We start from the raw sequence: 25,909 nt of genomic DNA, 5'->3' as shown, positions 1-25,909 counted from the left end.
TCAAGTGTAATAGTAGTAAATTACATATGTGTTATTGGTTTCATAAAAATTCAATACAGCTCTGGCAGCTCTGTTGTGATAGGAGTAAAAATATTATAAAACAAACCTGGTAAAAGAGTTCAGGGATCTCATATAAGAATGTGGAACATTCTGGAAATGCTCACCTAAAAAAAATTAGTCTTTAGAACATATGTGACGGATCTTGGGATGTGCTTTGATTGTGGGCAGAGGTAAGAGGAAAAGAAAAATAAACTTGTTGAATGGATGACTAAGGCATAATGCTAGAAAAATAGGGAAATCATAAGAAAGGGGGCAAAAACATCTTTCTGAGCAACAGTAAATTGGAGGTTTGGATAGTCTTGGAAAAATATAAGAGGTGACAGCTCTATTCACTAACAGAAATGCTTTCCTCATGAAGTCTGCTATAGCTGTTTTATTAAATATTACGGCAGTAGTTCTGTTTTTCCCTTAAAACAAAGACACAGTCTCCTAAAGCTTCTGCATAGAGACTTTAAAGATGAGACTTTATCTATTTTCTTTTGCATAAGAGTAGTCCTATAGCTAATCTATTTTTACACAACTATAGGTCTCTGCTCTCTGTTCAGCAGTACCTAATACAGTTTGCTGTAAACTTTCAGCAATATCTGCTGTAGAATTTATGATAAAATGCTATAAAGTTTTGAAGCAAATTTATTTCAGATTTATAGCTAATTTTATTCTGTCTTTGAAGGAAAACCTTTTAGGAACGCCAATAATGTGAGAAAGCTACAACAACTAAATTTATTGTTAAGTATCACATCAGTGGTACTCCTGGGGACTCCTCTTCATGGGAAGAAAGCTTAAACAACATTTTTTAACACATTGGATTGCTTCCCAGAGATGTGATGGCCTACAGAGGCAGTGCTGAACAAAGCAGGCTGGAATAGTAAGTCAGTAAACAACCCTCTTCAGAGGATGGCCACAAATAAGTGCAACTTTGTTTAATACAGGCGAATTATAATTATCTTTTGTTCTGTAGTAGGTGCATTATCTTTCTCTCCTGTTCCACCTGACTAAACTGGTAGTATCTTTTCTATCACCTGACTGAGTAGTTGGCTGGAAATAATGGCGCCAAACAATCCACTATTGTTACAAGAGACAATGACCTTTCATGTCCTTGGAGCTCGCCATGACCTTTCATCTTTCCTATCCTCCAATGGTCTCCTCAAACAACTAAAACAGCACCCTGTTAGGCTGAATTCCAGATTGTCATAAAAAGCCCCTTCCTTTCGAAACAAAACCAATTTTTACACCAAGGTGGTGGAGAAACACAGGTCCATTGTTCCCGCACAGATGGAAGTTAGAGTTACTAAGGCAACAGCTCTAATCCCTCTTTTTACCACCTTTTTCACATCATTGGCCTATCAAGTGTGCTACCTTTTAACTCATAAGCTCAAAAGCTGGTAGTCTAACTGACTGCCCTAATTAGCTACGATTTTCACAGTACAGACAACATGATGAGCTAATCGAAATTTGCAAAATAATGACGTACCTCCAGCAAATATTCCTCCTCCTGAGGCCCAGTCTTAGAATAACAATAATGAGACCATTATTAGAGGAGGGCATTAAAATGCTGCACTGCTGCTAAACAGAGAACTTAATTGTTCTGGTCTTGTCCATTGAATCAACAACCTATTGTTGTGGACTTGAAAAATAAAGGACTGGAGAATGGGTGCCATAATGATTGGTCTGTGCTGCCATACCAGCACTCTGTAGAATTGTTTTCCTTTTGAAACTCTTGATGGACTAGTAGTTTTGTTTAAAAGTAATATAAAAGCCAATTGTCTGGATAAAAAGTCCTATTTATTGAAATCTTTAGAAGCAGTTGCATGGATTTGTTCATGACCCCCAAGATAAAAACACAGGGACCATAATAATGCTATTTGTGGCGACCACTGCTTGTAGTGACACTGCTTGTAGATAACTCTGTCCTGTCTGGCTGCTGCAAAAGGAAGGAAGGCATTTCCTTTGCAGACAGAAACCATGGCAGAAGGTCAAATAGTGGACAGACCCAATTCATCTGTAAAAATGAGGATGTTTCATTTAAAAAAAAAAAATGCCTAATAAGTTTGGTCATTTACAATTCAGGGTTTAGGACAAACTGATAAAAGGTATCTCTAATCAGTCACAACATGGGGCTTTTTTTGTTAATTAGTTTTTAGATATTAAAAATTACAGACCTTATTTTTTTTGTCCACCTCTACAGAATTATACCCTAAATTTTGTCCTTGGGAAACTGAATAATATACACCTTGAGATGCAGTGACTGAACTGATGCAAAATGTAGCTTACAGTTAGCTTTGGATAGTCTTTATTTAAATCTGGGACTGGGAAGAAGAGTAATCTAAAATCTCTCACATGACTTTTAATCTTGGGGGATTTTTAATTTTTTAGAAATTAGAAACTACAGTTTTACACAAATGTTTAAAACAAACATGGTCTTGAGAAAAAATACTCTCCCAAATAAAAAAAAAATCATAGTTTTATTACATAAAATCATTGTTAATTAACACTTTCCTGGATTCCTCTCTTAGCTTTCATTGCAATAGGACAGTTGAAAACATATGCAACAATTAATTTACACTTTGGAATGTAAACTAAAATCACATCCTATTGTATTTTTATAGTTACACCTCTTAATGCATCTTTCTACACACAAATTGCTCAAAAATAATCTATGACTCTAGATTAATATAAACAATGAAAAGCTGTAACATTTGGGCTTGCAAGAATTTCCATTGGTAATTTGCTATTGATTTCAATGGGAGAAAGTTTAGAGTTTAATTTTTTCTCATTCCTATCAACATATTTTAAAATCAAATTGAGAAAAATGACTGTGAAAAGGGAAAAAAAATAGGAGGCGAAAACTTAAAGGCTAACCCAAAAGGCATTTTCAGCAGTTCTAGGAACTGTTCTTAAAAAAAAAAAAATCTTACATGCATTTGCAGAACACCTTTTCTTTAAACTTCTTTCTTTTGTAAATTGAAAAATACCTAATATAAAGTAGTATTAAATTGTAAATAAGGCCTCTTACTTCATTCAATCCATCCTTTGCTTCATTTATCTTCATCTTGTTAGGCTAAATTAATTAACAATCTCTGTGTTGCACACTTTCTCTTTTCATTACATCAAATAATGGCCTGGATATGGGAGAAAACCCTCACCACAGGGATCTTGAAACACTACCTTGAGGAAGAGTCTTTTACATATGCATTGCTTTAGCAATATTAACTAGTTGGGTATTATGACATTTATTAAATAGATCCTTCAATCTTCACTGCTGTAAAATAATTGCTCGGATTTTGTGAGAAACAAAAATGGTTTTTTTAAAAAACCAGGGGCTTGCAGTAGATCATGTTTACTATTTGTGAGCCACAAGTACTAAAAAGAAAGAAAATACCTAAATAGCTTTAATCAATGTTTCATTTAATATAAAAAACCTGCAACTTGAATACAATTTCTGGCCAAACGTGTATACAGTCCCAAACATATTAATGTGTCAAATTACTCAAACCAAGTTGCCATATCATCTGTTTGTGAATGTTCTGTATATAATTAATTGAGTGTCTGAGAACTTCATGGGTAAATCTGGTTATTTAGATATTGTAAATGAGGCACAATGTGCTAAACTACTAGGCAAGTTTTCTTCCTTTAACCTACATTATGGCATCCAGAGCAAAAGGACAAAACAGTAAAGCCTTTTTTAATCTCACCCTGATCAAACAACCCTCTTTCTCCAATCACAGCTTTGTGCGTGATATCTTTCTGCTAGTGTTTCTTATTTAATTAAAACAGACACTGACAGAAGGACATGGATTAGGACTGTAATGATGCATTTACTTAGATTAATCGGAGGCTCCTTTTGGAGTAATGGCTTAAACAAAGAACAAAAGGAAATTGTTATGAAACAGCCTTTTATCCCAGGCAAAGGTCAAATTATGAGGTTTTTAATTTTGTCAGCCTCTGCTATATTGGACCTTTCTACTGGAACATGAGAACTGCTTCTCTCCCCTTCGCCCCCAAGCCAAGCCAGTTATTATAATATAGCCATTAAAGCTGCAAATTAAAATGTCTGATTTTAAACCAGGTTGCTTAGCTTTCAAAACCCTCTAATTAGCATGTTGTGCATTGTTGTGAGGGAAAGAAACCTAAAATGCTAATGACCTGCTGCCAGGTGACCACGCTGCTGTGCAAAATAATACAGGCTCATTCAAGTAGTAGTAATACCAATAACACACAGCCCTTATGAATTACCCAGCTCCAGGTCTGCTCTGCACCACACGTGCTTAAAGAAACAAGAGTGCATCCAGCCAAAGATCAGAGTTCAGCAGTCAGCACAAGGGATTGTTGTATGTTAACTGGGAAGAAGTCTGTGCTCATTCAGACACTGCGAGGCAGGAGAAAAACATTTAAATCACCATGGGCCAGGTGATAGCAGGGCCAGGCACAGAGGAAAGCACAGAATGGAATATTCTTCCCCTTTTGGGCAGAAGTTACAGATACACTTCTGTATATCTCAAAGCAGATAGCCCCAAATTGCTGTAATAAATTTTGCTTTTGTTCTTTGTTCACAAAATGGCAGAAATACACAAAAACACCCCAAATACAGGCATATTTTTGCCCTTTCCCAATTTGCCATTCATTGCAACAAGTTCATTGAACACACAAAATTAGGTTAGATTATGATATTTTCTTAAAATATGCTACAGGAGGAAGTCTGGTAATGTGTCTTCAAAGACTCAAATCAAATAGAAAACATTTCCTTAAACCTCATGGTACTTGAAGCTCTAGGTTTTTGAATATTGGATTTTTAGCAAACTTACTTCACATAAAATTTCAAAAGAAAAGAACCCTCGCATTCCAGTGACAAAACAAAGCTTTAAGTAACTTCCTTTTCTCTGAACTGCAGAAATATTCATTAGTCTTCTGTGCCACCAAAACTGTGCACAGACCCAATCCTCCTCCTGCCATGCAGTTCACATCTCTGGCAAGCTGAAATGTCACCCAGCACCCAGAGGAACACAACCTGACACCAACAAAGAAGCAAAGCTTTGCCTCCAGTGCCAGCACCAGGTCCAAACAACAGCAGCAGAAGCAGCTGCTCAGCACCACAAATAATACCATCCTGAAAAGGCCAGAATCATTAGCAGTCAAGATTAACCCCACTTGACCTGCTTTTTACCAACAGTTGAGGGAAAAACTACTTTCTCTGTAACTTGACATCTTCGCCACAAAGATCACGGCCCAAGCCCTTCCAGACATACCAGCACAGCGTTGACAGCGTTCCTCAGAGGTCACACTAGTAGGAAGTTGGATAAGATGTTGAACAGCTATGCTGGCCTTGATGTCTGCTCATTCCCAGAAATCTCCTGCCTTTCTCAAGTGATCCCTAACTGACCGTTAAGGGACAAAATTGACTGCAAAGTGTCTTTTCGGTAATTTTTAATCCTTTGTTGCATTATATTTTACTTGCAAGTTCATCAGCCTGGAGGGAAGTTACTGTGTGAATTCAAATCCCAGTGTCCCCAAAACTGCTGCTCAATGAAAAACACAGTCCAATTCTTCTTCAATCACCAGGTGACAAGGTTAAGCAAATTAAACCATATTCATGGTCCTTTATGTATTATAATCTCAAACCCATGTGTCAACACTCTGTATTGCTTGTCATCTTTTTACACAGATTCTGCCACATTTTTGCCACTATACTCCCTTACCATGTAGCCCCAGTCCTGAAAAACAAAAACAACTTGCCTTGGAAAATATTAACATGATTACCTGAAAGCCACTTACATGACCTACACAAAAAAGGAAACTACACTTATTTGCAAAGGGAGAAAAACCAATTTACTTAACACTTAAATACATGAGCTGCTTAAAAAGCAGCAAACAAAATGTTAATAAAATTATCTACATAGCTACATTCAGTCTTGTTAGAAATAGTCTGAACTCCACAGTAGTCTTCTACAACTTTGAGATATCACTGTCATCAGCCAGTACTACCATTTATTTATTTGTTTAAACTTCTGTTCAGCCAAGATAATCACATCTTAAGATACATGAACCTGTTTTCACAGACACATGTATCATCCAGTAGTGTTCTTTGGCTGCCTCTTAGTTGTTATTTTTTCCTGAATAAAACCACCTCTGTGAGACAGAAAACACACTGCTAAGTTTATTTATGAAGGAAAAAAAAGAGCTAACATGTAATGAAAAACAGACTTTGTGCATAGTGATAGGTGGCTCTATCCTTTACGACTCACAGTCAGGAAATTCTCATTATTTTCCTTTGTATAATTCAACCTAACAGTGGGTTTTAGAGGCATCTTGGTATGGCTACTGCATTGATATGCACAATGCAAGTACACTGTTTCCCAAAAGTTCTATTTGTTCCTTAAAATGTATTAAGTATGCCGATACTCTTTTAGTGAGCAAGTAATAAAATCCGCATTAGTATCCAACACAGAATATGAATTCATGCTTTAAGATCAGAGCTGCTTAGATAGCAAATTATCTGCATCATTTCCCATTTAGCAGCTAGAGAGCTGTCCAGGTACAGTCTGTGCCTCCATGAATATGGTACTTCATGTCCTGTGTTTTTTGCTGAATAGCCATGGGTTATGTAGAAAAGCATGTAAAAGAACAGCAGTAATCTAAAAATCCGGTGCAGGAGCCTGACAAGAGTCAGGTTGTCACAGCAGCAGCTAGAGGCATATCACAGAAGAAATGATGCCTCAGGTTTTAGCTTGTATATTTTTCAGATTCTGTGCTGCTTTAATGTGGGGTTCTGAGCTTCATATTAGAGGATGGTGAGCTCTCTTCACAGAGTAGGGAGACAAAACAATTCCTTCTCTAGCTGGGGAATAAGGACAAATGATCTTAATTTCAGGCCCAAGAGCATAAACAATTGTGGACTGAGGGAGAAAAACAAGGATGTGACTTAACCTAAAGCTGTAATTGGACAATTAACTCCAATATGCAAATGGAGCAGAACTTATAAAAGTGAGAGACCCTGGGACCAGTCATCCATTTTGTGACCATTTTGGGTTCATCCTGGGTGTAGCCCTGGCTGGGCTCTTGTGCTGCCAAAGGTGGATCCATTGAGGCCTTTTAATACCTACTTTATTCTTTAGCTCTGTCTAGCCTCTGCTCTAGGTCAGCCTTCTCAAGGCATCGGATACACAGGTAAAGCTGTCAATACTACACAATCCTGCAGTTTTGGTGCAGAACAAGGCACTGATTAGCCTCGGGCACATCACAAGTTCAACTGGGTTCATTAAACTGTACCTCTGAGCAACTATAGTGCTCTGTCACATTGACCCTGGGAACTCCGGTGGCCAACACTGAGCAATGACAATCTGCTTCCTCTTTTTTCCAGGATCACTTTCATACAGCCAAGCAAAAGTCACAATATGCTCTGCACTGATGGACAGCAGAATAAAATGTACCTCCAGGAATATAATGTCACCAAGTCATTGAAATTTCATGCATAACGTGCAAGGAGATTTGACCCAAAGAGAGGAAGAAAAAGAAAGAGAGTTTCTGCTATGTTTCTTTACTCATGTAGCCCCCTAGATTAATGTGTGGCTACATATGTGTATGTGTATCTGTAGAATTTAACCTGTAAAGTATGGAAATACATATACATTGTGGAACCTATATATCAGTCATACAATGAAAGCAAACTCTCTTGTCCAAATTAACAGTTTGCACAGAGCAACAATTTTCTCTATCTTCACATACCGTGAAGGAAGAATGGTTCTTATCTGCTGCACCAGCAGCTGCTCTCTAGGTTTGCCCTATTATGTACAAACTCTCTGTTTTTCCCATGTATTCCTCTCTGCAGGTTCCCTGCATCCTGGTCTGCCTGGTCAGTCTGTACTGGTATCACTGTATGCACAGCTTTTTGTGTCTGTCAGCTGAGAGAAAGCAGAACTGTCTGCTCCTTAGGTTTCCAAAACTGCTTCTGGGCCATACAAACCAGCTCTCTTTCAGCCCTAACTACAGAACCAAGCCACTTAGGTATCTGAATTTAAGTCAGACTGCCACATTCACCACTAGAAATTCTTTTTTACTCTTTATCTCTTTTGCAGCCCTAGATACCACACCTCACTCCAGAACTCCATTCCTATCTGAGTTGAGATACAATGCACAAAACAGTGCTCAAATCCTTTACAAATTCCTTATTTGGTTTTGATACCCTAATAATTGGTTCTTTACCCTGAATTACCATTGAACTTCTCACCCAACGTGTTAAATGCTCCTCACAATTGGAACCTTCATATTTTAATATCTGCTAATTATGTCCTGAGGATAAAGTAGGTAAATTGTGGAAGAAAAAAAATCACACAGTCAACACCATCCTTCTGATTTTTTTCACTTCATTTCAATAAAGATAAGGCTATTATAGTCCAAACTGTCTTCTGCAAAAGAATACTGAGCTATGCAATTCATCAGAGATTCTATAATGAGTGTCAGAAATTAATTTGAAAAATTATTTCATATTGTATGTGTGTATACATATATCTATATAAAGAATCTGTTAAGAGATTTCAGTTTGCTGTTGGAGCCAGCAGAGCTTAGATTCAGAAACCACCATACGTATACAATTAGTGTCAGACTTACACCTGCAAGATAACCATATGGTGAACTTCCATATCTCCTCATAGAATGATTCACTAGACAACATGTAGCATTTGGCCCACAATTTTCCCACTAGTCAAATTATTTCAATCAGTATTGTCTAGTGAAGGAAGCACACAAAAGTGCAAGGCCTATTTTTGATTCACTATCTGGCATGCAATTTATCTCTCTGTGCCTAGGTTTACCTCAGTGTAAAACAAGCAAAACAACATTTTTATAAATCACCTTTCTCTACTGCTTTGAGATCTCCTGCGAAAAAGGAGGAATGAGATAATCTGAACCTCTAAGCAGTATGAAACAGGGATCACTTCAAAAGGTGAAAAGAAACCAAATAAATTAATATAAAATTTTGGGCATTTGCTTGGTTTTAATTGCATGGGTTGGACTTGTTGATCTTAAAGGTCTCTTCTAACCTGCGATTCTGTGTGTGATTGTCTGTATAATTTTCTTTCTCTAATGTTGGAACTTCCAATACCTAATCAGCCAGTTACACCTCTTCATTGTTTTATTACAAAGTGAATCAGAACAGACAAATTTATCAAGCCAGGACAGCAAGTGTACTATGTTTACATGATATATCCTGCCCATAGGTTCAGACTGAAACCCTGCTCCAGCTGCATCAGCTTTCAGGCTGACAAATCTTTCTGAAGCTGTGCCATACAGTGTTTCAGGCCTGGAAGGTGCTGCAAACAGGCACTTTCACTACACTTCTCAAAGTTCCAAATATCAAAGTTTCATACATTAAACACCCCTCAAAAGGTACACCTGTCACAGTTAAATGATATGCACCGTCCAGTCTTTTAGCACTCTTTTTTTTCTGCCCATATAATTATCAGTGTTTTAAATCTTTCCTTTCTAAAGAGTGGAAATTAAAATATAAACTATATATATATAAAGAGAATACTGTAAACCACAGCACAGAGACTCATTTATAGCTCACTGTCAAAGAACTTGGGGTAATAGGTTTTGAAAAAGTGTCCGTTTTGGTATATATAAATCTTTACAAAAGTCTATTGCAAGGCAGCTGGAAACCATCATGCTCATGGAAACTAAAGCAGTTCAGTAAGCAAAGTGATGCAAATAAGTAAAACCACCTACATTTTCTAATTACTGTAATCACTTTCACATTCCACCAAGTTAACTTCACACGTCTATAAAAGTTTTGCTGGTAACCACAGAGAGTGAACTGTAGAACTACCTGGTTTCTTCAACATTTGTGAAAAATATGATTATCCCAGACGGGTTTTGAAATTATTATCCCAAATGGCTTTCTGTGTTTTTTTTTATATATGCACACCTATGCATGTGTGTGCATACATATATATGTAGGTATATATACCCACATGTACAGTTACATTTAAGCAAAATCATTAGGTTGTGTTTTCAGCCATTTTTTCAAAGCTCGCCAATTAGAGCAGATAGAAATACAAAGGCATTGCTCTGCTCTGCTACCTAAAAGAGGACCACAAGGTGCAGAACAGAGCAAGGGCTGCATGTGAGCAGCCTCAGGGAACAGATGCCTCAGCAAATGAGGAGGGAGCAGAAATAAGAAGAGGAGAATGAAAGTGGCAACAGCTTGGATGAGCCCAGGAACTCCCTACAAAACTGCAGGAACTTCTGCCTAGCATCTGTATTTGATGGGAAATGTTGGCAAGGAGTTACTTCCAACAGGCTTCTTCAAATTAGAAAAGGGATGTGAAAATTTAGAGTTAAATGCATAAATCCATAGCAAGATTTAAGATACCCCCATATAAAGTGAATATCGTAAATCCTAGAAAGATGGCATTTTGCTTTACTTTTTCCCTTCAAGTCTGCACCTTTTGTCATAATGAAATACACAGTCAGCCTTCACTTGGTAAAATATTTGTGTTGCCATGCAGTTAAACAAATGTTTTTTCATTTTCTTTTAAAATAGCCTCCCACCCATGTTTCTCTGAACAGTGGCCCATCAGTCCAGCTGCATAACTTGTACAAGCTGAGCAGTAAAGTCTCATCTTGCCCCATTAAAAGGGTCCTTTCCTTATTTTGTTAGCCAAGAACACATGGGGAATTAATAGGACTTCAAAAATAATGGAGTACATCTGTAAGGAATCCTGATTTTATAATATCTCCACATTCCACTATAACCCACAGCATCTGATCAGCATTCAGCATGGCAGTTGTAGCACAGAACAGTACAGGAGACCAAGGTAATCTTTCCTTATTTCTTTTACACATGGATATTTCCTAACTCCATTCAGTGCTGGTTTTCTTCTGGTTTTTATTCTCCTTGATTCTTTGTATGAAATATGAAGGACTCATGAGTATGAGTATCAAATTTATGGTTGATGCCTGCTATACCACACATTATAGTCTCACAGTTGTCTGCCCTGCAGTAGGGAAGATTTGCATAGTGTTTAAATGGCAAGATCTATACAAACTATAGTTAAAATATTATTACATTTATGTGTTTTTCTATACCAACTAGTAAAGAAAAATAATATTTTATTTCACTTTAGGGCAACATTTTAGTGCAATTAAATGAAATGGCTTAGCTCTGATACTTCCTTGAAAAGAATCATGACCAGAAAAGACACAATTTTACGAAAGATACCTGGAAGAGATGATAAAGCAAATCTCACTATTTCCATATGAGGCAATATCACAACCAAATATATCTTGTTGATATTTAAAATCTGAACACATTCCCTGCTGTATTTCTTTCATCTGTGTTCACAATTTATACAGGAGCTTTGAGAAGGGAAAGAATGAAGGGCTTGCCTTTAATCCTAAGGGGGTTTTATATGGGATTGTTTTTGCTGGGTTTTTTTAAATCATTATACTCTCCCTTCCCATCACTGGTGATCATCACTGCAGCACCATACCTCCAGCTGTGAGCTTGAACACACAGCTCCCTGAAGCCAAAACAAATGGTGCTTTCCTGATTTAGAACAAGGGACACTGGAAGTAGAGGGAAAAAGCTTAAGCTTCCCTTCCTTTTGAATTTCAGTGTCACCTCTCGTATAGAACATGTGGCACAGCAAGCTAGCCAATATGGCAAATTACAAGAATAGCTGCATCAATTAATATTACAGAAAGTTATCAGATCTTTTAGTGGCAATTAAATATTATGTCACCTTCGGGGGAAAATGCTTTAAATCCTATTTTACATGACATATTTGGTAAGCCAGACAGCCTAATTTGTAAGGCTTTTCCGTTACAGACCACAAGATGAAATTTTTTTTGTACCTGATGTTTCTTCCTCTCAGGAAGAACTATCACCTAAGAGGAGAGGAATTCCCACTTGCAGGAAATCCAGCACATGGTAGACAGACAGACAGAAGGATGGATGGAAAGAGAGTAAATATCAACAAGTAAAAGGACAGAAGATTACTTTGACCATTGTGCAACAGTTACAGAAAAAGAATTTTAAAGAAAAGTGTTTTTTTCTCCCCATGAAGTCCAGAGTACACATTTTATTATAGTGAGCGCTGACTTAATTTTCCAAGACTCAGCCTGAGACAACAGCAGCTGACTACTAGCTCAGCAGCGAGAAGTCTAAAATTAGTATTTTTAAAAGTCTTTTTATTCTCATAAAATTTGTACATTAAAACTGACATTTTAAAAGGTTACTTCTGTGGAGAGGAACTAGCAGCTATCAAAATCTAAAAACACCAATCAAATGCAAACGTGTTTCAAACCAAACTCCAGATAGCGCAGACAAATCACGGTGCCAAGCAGCGGCACAGAGCAGGTGAGAGCTTTGGGAAAAATTATAAATTAGGTAAATCTTCAAGTTATAGTATTATTGCATCAAAGCTGTGGTTTAGACATCCTAGTGCTAACTGCCAAACTGTCTGCATTATTTGACGCTGTGAGCCATACTAAGTGGATTTCCAACCACTTAAAACAAATTATCAATTCCAATTGAGCAGGTTTGTGATAGAGCCAGAGAAAAAGGTTTTCTTTTAAAGACTGCCTGTTCTATTTTCTGCCCTACTACAAAATACAACTTATTTGTTTGGATTTTTATATACTTTCAGGTAAGAAAAACCAGCTACTCATTAACATGTCCACAAGTCTATTGAAATTACATTCACCCCAGTCTTTTATGTGTAAGGTTTTTTTTATCTATCACATACAGCTGTAAGTAGAAAAGACAAGTTAGTCCAAGGACATAATGTCTTTCAGGCTTTATAGCACTTAGCAGGTTACTGGGCCTCCAAGGCCTCACAGATTTAACCAAGACTTTTCACACAATCAGGTAAAAAAGAGCCAAGACAGTCAGCAATGTCCCATTCAGATAACAAAGAGAATATTTTAGTGACAATGTGAGAAAACAACAGTAAAAATGGTAGAGAAACCTACTGAACCGTAGAGACCTCTTATCCTTTACAAAGAACCATCAACTGGAGTTTGACTGTGACATTCACTGTAGACCCCAGCAAAGGGAAAGTCAGTCGTACAAGCTTTGTCACAAGAGATCCAAATAAAAATCAATTACAACAATGCTGGACAATCTTCTATATTTTAATTTCCTCTCTAGATTCAGCATGCATTCATAGAACATACTTTAAAACACCACGTTAATATATAGAAGATTCCTGTCATGCACGTCAGCATTAGGCTGGTTCTACAACATCATCCTTAATGATTCCATGGCCCTATTGCTGTAGTTGCTCCTTCAGTTTCACCTCAACACTGCAAATTTTCAGTGTCCTCAAGTCCAAGTTAGCAATTTTACAACTTTCAAACAAGGAATGGTTTGTCTACACCTACTCGTAAACCAGTGAAGAGGTAAAAGCACTGTGGTGTGAACAAAGCCAGTTTTAGCATTTGTTAAGGTCACTTCAGTTCCTAAAATGGCTCTTCTTAGAGACCATTACCTCAGCGAAATACGCACACCAAACCATAATAATAATGGAGATAAACCCATCTGAAGAACCAAGTTTGGGGTGTGGTTTTGAATTTGAATCAGGGAAAAGATGACTACACACTCTGTATTCTTGATCTTCTTTAAGGCCAAGTTTAAATAAAGAAGAATACTTTTCAGCTATCTTGGACCACATTTCAATGGCAAGGGAACTGTGAATGAAAGAAGTTTACAAAGGGGACTGTTAAACATTAAAGTATAGTATAATCACTGTATGAATTAGTCATAGCCAGTTTAGGCACTGTCCGACCCATTTTCCAACCATCTGCAACAAATGTGCTCCATTAAAACAGAACCATATGGAAAACAAGCTAGCAATTAACACAGCTTCTATGCATACCTCTAATACAGCACAGATTTCAAACTTTGAGTGAAACTGACTGCTGAATTACTTCCATATTGCTGCTGTTTAGACCTTGGCAACACATATTTATCCTCACTCACTACAGTATGTCATCCCAAGATACTGCTATATCATCAAAATAAGCATGAAAAAACCACCCACAACTGAGCCACTCTTTGTGGTTTACAGCCTCTGTTAATAAAATATCTGCAGATCAAAGTATAACAGGCTTTTTCAAATATAAGTAATGCATTACTTACCAGTCAGTATGAAAACAAATAGCTAATGCAGGTCAAATCAATTGATTTAATTGCTAATTGGTGATATCTTGTACTGTGGAACAAAACAGCTCCAGGTTTGAGTAGCTTTCTCCTCTCCCAGATTTTCTGAAGTGCTAGAGATGCTGCACTTAACACTGTGATATTTCCAATCCAAAGGGGACATGCAGAATTCCTAGTTCCAAAATTTAGAGCACTTAAGAATGCTCAGGGATAGCAATATTTCGGTTATTTTTCTTCAATGAAATAACAAAACTAGAATATTTCAGAATTTTATCTGAATGTAGAAAGGGAAGTTTATGATAAAAAAAAAAAACCACTTGATTATAAACAAAATCAAGTCAAAGTGAAGTGCCAATGTTCAGTACATACTATATGTCCCTTTCCACCCAGTCCATCAGAGCTCTTCACTTGAAAAGCCTGGCTCTTTAATTCAGCCTGTAGACATTTTGTCACTTAAACTCAACAGATCAGGTTTGGTCAGGGAGATAAAACCCCACAGAAACAGATAAGTTGGCAGAGGCCTCTGGAGGCTCCAGCTCACAGCAGCTCACATTGCTCAGGTAAAGAAAACTTAAACACTGTACTAGGGAAAAAATACACCTAAATAATAAAAACCACACTGAATATTTAATCATGACATTCCGATGCAAATTAAGTTGCTTTAATACACGTAACATTAAAACTGGGGAGATTTGATTTGGGGTTTTTTGGGACTTGTTTTGGGGTTTTTTGCTAACTGGAATTCTAGTTCAAAGCACCTATATTTCCTCAGTTATCCAAGATAAAGTTAAAAAAAAACTAATTACAGGCATTATTTTGCCACAGATTTCCCCATATTCCAAAGAAGCAATTCATTTCATAAAATATTACCCCAGTACCTACACAATTTCAAAAGCACTGAAATTTTTGAAGCAGCCTTTCACAAATCTAGGTCATCATGGGCCACACTGTTTCCAAAGACCCACGAGAAAACATGATGAGCCTGGAAACAAAAGATTTAGAGGCAGAATTTCCCACATTGACTTAATTCTGTTCACACAGGAGTTTCTCCTCCATTAAGCAGAAAACAAGAAACTTTGAATTAAGCTCAACATTTCTTCCTGTGACCTTTTTTGCCTTCAAAAGTTTGAATACTGACAGCAATAATACACTGTCCAAGCCTAATACATTGATGAAACAATATAACTTAGCTATTATTATATAGGTCTGCAGCTGGCTCTCAATTTTGTCCTTAAAACTGTCAATTGTAATAGCTATATAGAAGATATGATGTCTGTTGATGGATTTTAATTACCAGCATTTCAAGTAGTGTAATTAGACTTCAATTTTCATTTTTTCCAGAAAGGAAAGTTCTAGAAAGCTTTGCCCTGAAGAAGTTCTTCCACCTATTACACATCCATGGGCACATTGACAGAAATTAAAAGATATGAACATGAATCGTTTTCAAATTCACAGTTTGGGGACATTATCGGCAATACTTAAATACCTAATCAAACAATAACTCATTTTACTTAAAAATATACCCATAGCATCTGAAAGAGTTGAGGTATCATTGAATGGGATTATGATTAACAGCAATATGGTTTAATAAAAAGAAGGTTTCAGCGACAGCCATATTAAATATCAGTCTGTAAATATGACTTTAGGTAAAGCACATGTGTGTGTCAAAAACTGGCCTTCTGCCACTATATTTATTTTCTACATTCATTAAGTAAATGATACCTAGCCAAAAAGTAAAAAAAAATATTCAAATTGTATTAGTACTGCAAAAAATGCAATGCTTTGGAATTAGCACCTAAACCTTCTGCATCCCCCATAAATTCTGACTAATTAAATTCCTACTACGTTATTCCTCCTGTTTTCCTCACAGCTGTTTTATATACTTTCACCTGTTTAAATTCTCTTTTTGTTCAAGTAGCAAAAAAAGTTTAACCTTCTGTGATTGACAGAAAGGAATAACAATATTTAATTAACATCACTTCATATGTGACAAATCTTAAACTCCTCTCAGTCAATAAGGCTCTACGAAAGTATTCCCCCAACATTTTTAAAAGCTTTTTAAGAAAGCTCAGAACACTGTGTTCTTAATTCAAAAGCACATGCCGAGTTAATTATGGTCTTATGCTTTGACCAAAAGTAGGATTTGTGGGATTTTCTTTTTCTTAAGTCAAAGGATTCAAAAGTAATTTATGAATGATACTGAAATAATGCACAAATTAGCTGCTAACATGCTGTTAGTTTCAAGTGTTAATATTTTTTTTTCATGTGCTGGGAGGGTCAGCATTAAAGTCATGCTGACTTGAAACTCTATTTATACTAAAAACTACATTAACTAAACAATCATGTTATTCTACAGTCCTCCTACTTACTTTTAGGTTATTGCTCTTGACTAGGTTACTTGTTTGGGAGATCTCTGCACAATTTCTGCCAATTCAAATAGAGACGTTTCCAGAGCTAAACAAATCCCGTAACAGTGTCACATATACTCTCCCTAGGGTTACTCCTTTATGTACATGATGTTTAATTCATGTTCCCACGTCTTTGCGAGCAGTTTCACTTCAGGTGCGTACTACACACATCCTCACATCTCACTGCTGGCCCGTCTAAGCAACTGGCTTTACCATGACCTTGTTATTATTAACAAAGCAAATTGTTTCACTGTGACCTTGTTATTTCCAAAGAGGTCACAAATTGTTTCACATCACATCCTCAGGGGTGTGGGTGTGTGTGTATACACATGCACACAAATGTAAAATGGCCACAATTCAGTAATGTTTATCAAAAGCATTGCTGTCTGTGTCTCAGTTGGATTCTAAAGAGCATCCAATTTCCTGTAGATTATTGATTCAAAATGTGATCTCGGGCTCTAACTCACGCAGGATCAGCACCACTTCTCTCCCACACTGTAGCTGACAGGCAGAAAGGACACTCAGGCTGAAGCAGCTTATGGGAAAAAAAAGAGCCATGGACAGTTTTATCTTCCTCTCTGTGACATATTCTTCAAGAGCAGACTGGGCCAGGCAGAGGCCCATAAAGACATCCTGCAAAGTCTTCCTTAGAGTCAGCCTTATTCAATTTTAGCTTGGGTCAGGACCAAGCTGAATTTTCCTGAATTTCTCATGTTATTTGACCAGTTTCTATATTCACTTATTTTTTATCAGTAACAACAAACATTAGTAACCATAAGCATTCATCCAATGTATTCTGACAATCATTTCTGTTAGGATAATTTGCATAAGATATAAAATTATTTCAGTGTGAAAAAGTTCTCTCAGAAATGGTGGAAGGAGTTAGTCTCTAACAAGAAGGTTTGTGGAGGATTAATATGCATAGGGTTTTGCCACAGTGTTGTGAACCCTTACCTAACACTTTTACATCTATTCTGCCTGCTTTATACCTCTTGCCACAGTAACTCAGTGAACTCCCTGTGACTATTTAGTTCTTTGCAAGAGGACTGTGCTTTTAAATCAGTGAGAAATATGAAGTCACTTCTGCACAATCCATTCAGCAAATAAATATGATCCAAAAGTAATGTATTCTGCAGCTCGCACTTCTACTGCATCATTTCAGAGAGTTTTTTTTCTGTTTGTCCTACTTCAGGAGTTTTGAAAACATCTTCAGCATATTCAATCATCAGTAAGGTCGGGGTTGCAGAAAAATAACACAGTATCATAATACAGACTCAGACTCAGGGAAGAGTATGGCTCAGTGAAATAATGCAAAACCAGTAGAAATTTAGGGACAGGTGAGTTGAGGACATCAAGCCTACACGATGAGAAGGGGCACTTGGGAATCCAGAGGCAGGGACTGGGCAAAGTTGGAGCAAGTGCAGCACAAGCCTGCTAAAAGCAGTGTCACACTGGGCATCACAGCAGCCACCAAAACGGGGGAACTGAAGCTCTCAAAACTACGACCAAAATTAGGAAGAGCAGTACATCACAAATGCCAGTGCATCCACTTGTGTCTTGCTGCAACAGAAAAAGCAGCTTGCCAAATAGCAAGTAATGTTTCTACTTCCATCTGATTTTTTTTAACTTTGTATGTAAGACACTTTTATACAGAAAATGTGCAAAACATGCATAGCTTTTCACAGAATAAAATGACAGTATTACTTTAAATAATACTTTGGAAAAAAAGCTGCAATAACTGAAGTGATAGGAAAAATGATAGCTGCTTAAAAATCTCTCAACGGTCTCTCAAAAAACCCAAAAAATTTTCTATTTGAGTTTTCTACATTTTAGTTTCTCTTCTTGAAATATTTGCTGATATAATGTAAGGATGGATTTAGATATATAAAATCAATTCTAGGATTTGTGACATTGTTACAATTTGTAAATTTATTTTTTAAGGAAAAAAAATACTCAGGGATTCAAACTGCTATCGGACTTTATTTGTTGAATTTTTTATATAAATAGCTTGTCTAAATTTAAGATATGAAACAAATCAAATAAAAAGACAGGAGGAATCTACACCATGGTAGAATAAAGAAGAGACATAACTAAGGAACAGAGGAGAAAAGCAAGGGATGAGTGCCTACTTAGTGTCATAGAATTATCTGTTAAAATTATCAGTTTTAATTCTGATATTTCAGTACTAACTTAATTCTATAAAGTATACATTTTTATAAATCTACAGCAAAAGTAGGTAATAATTAAGAAAAAATATCAGAAAGCCTTCAAGAATTTTTCCTCTCAACTACCTAGTAAAGACTGTAAATTGTTCTAAAATATTTGTGATGGTAACCCCCACTTCTTTCACTCAATACTCCCAGTCTTATGCTTGAATAGATGAAGGAGAAAAAGGCTTATTGATTATTCAGTCAGTGATGTCTCTTGGATAAACAGAAAAAAGGTTTGCCACAGAAAATATCTACAATGAACTCAAGATAATTAGGGGGGAAAAAAGCGACAAACAACTCTTCATTCATCTGCTAGAGAAGTTACTGCATTTCTAGCCCAGAAAAAGCAATTATTCAGACCTTGCCTCCTCTATTTCCTACATTGCTTCCTTCTTCTGATGAACAAGAGACCTTTCAACACAGATGTGGCAGTCTTGCTTTCTTTTCTGTTTTCTGCCCACAAGTAAATTTATTGCTCACGCCAGGTTGACAGCCTCCGACACTGAAAGGGCTCCATTTATGCTGAGAACAGACACACCACTGGCCACGCTGGCCTCTTCACATTGCCCCACCAGCCTGCACTGACCCTGACCCACAAGGAGCCAGAGTCAGCAGTGGGCAGAGAGATCAAGTTCCATTTCCATTCCAAGCCTCACAGGATCCCTGAAGCTGCCAAAAAGCCTTCAGGCAGTGCTGGTGTCTATGGGTCCTGTGGACACCCCTGTGGATCTGAACCATCAGTTAACACAACACAGAAAATCTAATTGTCGAAATGTAACCAATACGTGCTGTTATTTACTTGGCTGGGTTCAGATCAGAGGCCTTTGGGATGACAGGTTCCATTCTAATTAAATCTTTCCTTTGCAATCCAATCCCAGGAGTGAGGAAAAATAAAGATAAAAAAAAAAAAGAATAATAAATCAGGGGGGAAAAAAAACCCAAAACCCTAACAAATTATGAAATCAGTGTTTACTAGTACAGGGAAAGAAGGCAGCTCAAAAACTGAAGGTCATGAGCCCAGGCCAAACACAAATACTTACTTTTGTGTGTAATCCTTACCATGAAGCATAATAGGAAGAAAATTGCCCTTCAGGGGTTTTCAACTGCACCACACTCACAAGCTGTTTTGTTGCTAAATTTCTGGTGCTCACTGTCAGAACTTAGCTTGCCTTTTTTACATTTAATAGCATATACTTTAAGTGGAGCCAAAATAGTTACTGCAGAATTAGAGCTGAGTTTCCCCACTGAAAAGAGATTACATCACCTTTACCTAGAGGTATCAAATGAAAAAAGGTAAGGCAGAAAGGACAGCAGAGAAGCTGCTGCATATTGTTGGTCACTAAGAAAATCCATTTTTCAAAGACTATCATACATTACCACCTGGATATGCAGTTTTGTGCCTCTTCAAGAAAACCTTAGGAGAGATGAGCAGTGGGACAAGCTGCCCAGCAAGGTTGTACTGACACTACCTTTAGAGGCTTGGCAAAGCCCTTCTGGATAAAGCCCTGAGTAACCTGTCAGACCTCACATCTGACTGCTGTGAGCAGGAGGCTGGACAAGAGACCTCCTCCTTTCAATCTCAATTTTCCCATGAACTTCATCTTCAGGGAAATATCAGAAAAACGTGACTGAAAAACGCATTGACAGAGTGATGGATATGAAAAGAGAGCAGCCAAGGCACTAAACACTACCTGAATTATTAGGGTTTTTATTCTGAAGTTCTTTACAGAGATGGGTATTATTGCTGTGACAGTGGACAAAGAAAAAATAAATTTGTTTATATTATTCTTCTTACCATCCTCTCTAGCCTCTAGTAAACGTACTATTGCAGAACCATTAGTGTTTAAAGCTTTGAAACCTTGGTGAAGATGGAGAGAATAACACAGGAGAGTACAGTGAACGATGAGTAATGTGGCTAATCCTGGTGTACAGACTGGAATCTGAACTAGGCTTTCAGGCAGCAGCAGATGTTAGGAGATCTCAGACAGCTGGCCACAGCTTCCACCGCCGTGCTGGCAGCAGCTACATGCAGGCAGGCTGTGGAAAGAAGAGATCTAGGTGGCATTGCAAGATCTCCCAGCATCCAGGAGATCTCTTCGGTTCTGGGAAAAAGAAGTCACCTTCATGTTCAGCTCCTTTAGGCATATAGAAAGGAAAGAGCAGTACCAATCCTAAGAACTCGGCCAATGTCTCTCCTGGTACCTGTGGCTGCTGTGCACACAGTGGCTCTGCTGAGCGCTCCTTTGATGCTTCTATATCCGTAGTTTGCTTTACCTTATGTTTTCTTATGTTTTCTGTTCTTTACATACTAATTCTTAGGCAAAAAAAAATAAATCTCAGTCGGTCACAGGCTTGACCAAGTGCTGAGTGACCAGAAACAACACCTGAGTTTATGTGCCCATTCTTTTGGGTTTTTTGGGGGTTTTTTTTGTTTTTGTTTTTTGGGGCCATAGCCTGCTGGTATTTTGTTATTCAGGCACTCAGACCACCATCTTACATATTTTACTACTGGAGTGATTCACGAGATTTCCAGCCTTTTGGAAATAATTCTTCCTTCCATTGCAGAGTCCCACAGGGACAACTCAGCCTTTATAGTGAAAACCCTAATGCCAAAATTTACTTTTTCAAATTAAAAGTAGATCCAGTCATCAAACTATTTAGATTTCATTCTGAACCTCCTTGAATGAAGTCTGTTGAGCAAGAATGCTTGGAGTATTTATGACAGTATTTCACTTATAGGATCTCCTCAAGAAATTCAAGCTTCTAAAGAATTAGTCGGAAAGAAATTTGAACTATTAATTAAAACCTCTCTTTATGAAAGTAGTATGTAAAATTTCTTTCTTCTCATTCTGTATTCAAATATTTCAGTGTAAATAACTACTTGGAGTTTGAAGAACACATTTTCAGTTAATTATTGATTATAGAAAGGACTTTGTGTAAAGAATTTCATACTGAGGTGTTGTCCAGTAATTCTAATCATTGCTCTAACACTGACTCCTTGTCTTGTTAACAAAAACTATTCCTATGTGTAAAAAGAATTTTTTTTACTTTTATCACTTGCTAGCATTGCCATAAAATAAACCTTCCTTGTTCCTGTATGATTCCACTGGCTCCATAACCAATCACCTCAATCTTCTTTATACTTATAAGCTTCCTCCATAACTCTAACTTTGGTCTCTGTTCTATATTCTAAGATCCCCCCAAATGTCATTTCTGCCCTTTTAGTCTACTGCAACTGCTGTACTCAAACACATGACCTTCAACGTGATCTATCTTCCCTGGCCTTAACTAATATCCTTTGTTCACAGCTCTCCACCCCATTTCAGGCAAGCACTGCTCCATTCCACTTCTCATACCTCTCTATCCATTCCCCTCTTTTGTCAGAAACTCAGATTTCAGGTTTGGCCGAGCCTGATGGACCTCATCCCCTCACTGCCTTAAGTGAAGACCCCACAAACTCCACCACATTTCTCCCTATGGCTAAGCAGTCAGAAAAACTTTTAAGACAATTCCTCATTCCTGTTCTTCAACAACATGCCTTTACATCTATGGCTGAAAAGCTGTAAATGAAGTCTTAACTATTCCAGACTCTTCCACTTGGTGCCTTCTGTCAAATTCTGTTTCTTGGAATAGTTGAAATTTCTTTTATACTTCCACGCATCTGAATTCTGAAAGAACACTTAACAAAGACAACATCTGTGTATTACAAATCTGGGACTCTTGAAGGACTTCACTTGGCAATCCTGCACAAAATGAGCACACTAAAATAGAAATTCCCAAAGGCAATATATCAAAAGTCATAAATGCCCAGAATCACTTGTGCGAGTTTCAGCGCCTATACTGATAATTTGTTGCCTTCTCCTTGGCAAAAATCTACCTATGCCAAGTATATTATGGAATCCTAAATTTACAGCATATGCATTCTGGTTTGAGTTAGAACTCAACAATATAGTAGAAATGGAAGCAGGCATTGGATTGTCACAACAGAGGCCAGAATTCAAGGGGAAGAACTCTTTCACAGGAAGTTGGTTAAAATAATTTCTTCCCTGTAATTTCAGTTGAAACTGTTAACCACTGAAGGCTTTATTGTACCTCTTCCCAAACTGTAAATACACCACAAAACAGAATCATCACTTCTCTGGTACCCATGTCCCCACATAAAAATACCTACTTTAAAACAAACCATTGCTCCTTTCTCAGCCTGCATTTTGCTCCACAGGCACAGGGCACTGGAGGAAGCAGGAAACATTGTGCTAACATGACTATAGTATTGATGAATAAAAACTATAACCCCCAGGCTAAGCTGCCAAATAAGTAGTGAATTAATTTCTGTAAAGTACTCCAATATTACAAAGGTGTGTTGAAAGGTGTCTGCTCATGTTTCAAATTAAACGCACTGCTGGTCAGCATTAGCACCTCAGCTTTGAACAGCAGCCATTTGCCTATAACACTTCAGGGGCTGGGAAAAACGGATTTGCCGTTCACACTGGAATAATTAGAACATGTCAGGAAGAATTAATTTCCTCATTTTTCAAAAGGATACACAGAAATTACCATGTTATTATATGACAGGGTCCCTTGGAGAATTGTATTAAATTTAATTTCTAGCGCAGCCCACACAACAAATTAAAGTCATAAATAAGATGGAAAGAAGCGGGACGCAGAGCATATGTTTATGGCAATGAGTGAAGCCAAGGGACCAGAAACAACTATCTTCATTTCATTTTATTTAAATCAGCCAGACACTGTGTATCTGAATGACAGCACTTGTTAATGGTGCTGAGATTATAGGCTCCTTAATTTTAGGAAACAGAAGCAGTCACTCAGTATTTGAAATGGTATTTTTTTTTCTACAATACAGACATTAGTTTTAAGTTGCTTCCTTTCAAGGCAGCTTCTCAGGGCCCTGCAGCCATGTGCAACTTCATAACACGTTCATTTGTAATTGTTTTATTTGGTCTTAGTAACAGAGAGATTATCCAAGAAAAAGAAGGAGAAAAGTGACTGATAATCAAGAGAATTAAACCTTTGGGCCAGTTTGGGATGATGGGAATAGCCAAGTTACCGCCATGATCTTTTTGCTATTTAACTGCCAGTATCTAAAATAATTTTCTATTTTCACATGATCCCAAATGTTTTGATAGTACAAAAGGAAAAAATAATCAGAGAAAACTTATGCTTGTTAATATTCCTATCACATGAATTCCAGAGCAAGAAATACCTCTCCTAACACCCCTCAAACTCCTGGTCTGTCTTTGGGCCCAGGGAGCCCCACAAAGTCCTTTTGTCCCTTCAGCAAAGATCTGGCACTCACAGAAGGATTTGTGAAAGCGGTCATTTCATACAAGACTGAAGTCAACCCAACTGCGCTTTAATAACATTTATAAAAATTTAATCAAGGTTTATAAAATATTAACAGTACTTTAACTTATTTTAATACCTCCTCCTATATTATTCTTTGTACATTTCAATTTTTAATTGTTGTGAAACTTGTGAACTAAGATGTTAAAATCAGACAGAATTACACTGAACATCCCCTCCTGTCTCTATGTATCTGTAGTAAGAAAGAAAATTCCTGTTCAAGCTTCTGTACACACAAAGGCATGGCAAAGTCAGTGAAATACAGGATTTGCTATCATTAAATTCTGGAATACAGGTTGGTGTAATTCCTACTCATCTGTATTATGAAACTGAAGCCTTCCACAATATTGTATGAAATAATCTATATTTAAACCTCAGAAGATTTTTCAGGAACGCTCACAGTATTTCCCTTAACAGGAAACTAGTTACTCTGCAATTATCAGAAATTACAGGTGTGATAACAGGTGATAAAGAAAGCTAACAGAAACATTACAGATGACAAAAGGAATTGGTATAAAAAGATAGACTAAAGTTAATTTCTGGATAAGATGTTAACCTTTTCTTGTTGATACCTGCAAAGTTTCTTTTCCATATAGGCATTTGCTGTGATACAGGAAAAAAAAAACCCTAGAGAAATCCTTTGAATACATTAACTGGTTCACTACAAACTGCCAATATCCAGCTTGCAACCATTTTATCATGCTTGTTAGCTCAACACAATCTTAAAAGAAAAGAGAGTTTGCACACTTTAAGAAATAGCTGTCATGGATCTGAGCACTCCCCTGGGTGTAACAAACTTTAAATAATTTGTGAATCAATTAACTGGCGACTCTCTACATAACACAGATTTCACACTCCCAGGTCACTGCATTATCAGCTTGATACAAATCATAACATTTTGGAGAAAAGTTCATAATTGAAATCATTAATTAATTTAACAGGAGCTTTTAGTAATGCATAGCAGTACACAGCTGTAAAAGAGCAGAGATCAATTAGTTGTTTCTCTGACAATTTTCTCTACTTGTGGAAAACTTCCCAGTTTGTGAAGCCTATTTCTTTCACAACCTTTTATAACTATTTTAAACTCAAAATGTTCAATATTATTATATACTATTTTAATGCAAGAATTAAAACTCAGATACTGGGAGGAAGAATAAACTTTGCAACACCAGATATAATGTAGTAACCTACATTCGTTTGGACTTAACAGAAAATAAATATATTTATAAGAGGATCAAATATGTTTTATAGGAAAATAAACATAACTGGGACCACAAACTATTGATTCATTGGATTTTCTTCCTTTAACTTAGATAATAGGCAATATATAAGAAAGCTGAAGCACTTACATAAGAAATGCATCAGATTTTTAGGAAGAGAAGCATTTGCAAGGAGGGGAAGTTTTCAGTAGAATCAACATGGTGATAGCAGAAGTACTACTACCTCTCCACAGAATTCCCTTACAATAATGAAAGGCTAATGCAGAATCATGAGAAAGATTAAAATAATGGAAAACACATTCTGCAGAGAGGCAGCCAAGTGGCTTACTCCATCAAATTTGTTGAAGGAAAAAAAAAATCTTTAGATCAGAAACTAGCAATATGCACAAGGGAAAGAAAACACGATAACAGAGGATTTTTCAACCATACAGACAAGTATGGCTGTAAACTTAGATTAAACCAATTCAAACCAGAATTATGGCACACAGCTTAATA

The 25,909-nt window shown here is 37.0% G+C and overlaps 1 protein-coding gene across 6 annotated transcripts in view; it reads right to left on the bottom strand.

The window, feature by feature from the left end:
* SOX6 (SRY-box transcription factor 6) overlaps positions 1-25,909 on the bottom strand; it is a 371,444-nt gene that overhangs the window by 261,554 nt on the left and 83,981 nt on the right. The window lies entirely within an intron of this gene.

The sequence above is a fragment of the Lonchura striata genome, chromosome 6 (assembly GCF_046129695.1).
Source record: "Lonchura striata isolate bLonStr1 chromosome 6, bLonStr1.mat, whole genome shotgun sequence".
Taxonomy (NCBI): domain Eukaryota; kingdom Metazoa; phylum Chordata; class Aves; order Passeriformes; family Estrildidae; genus Lonchura; species Lonchura striata.
This window is presented reverse-complemented; position numbering and strand designations above follow the sequence as displayed.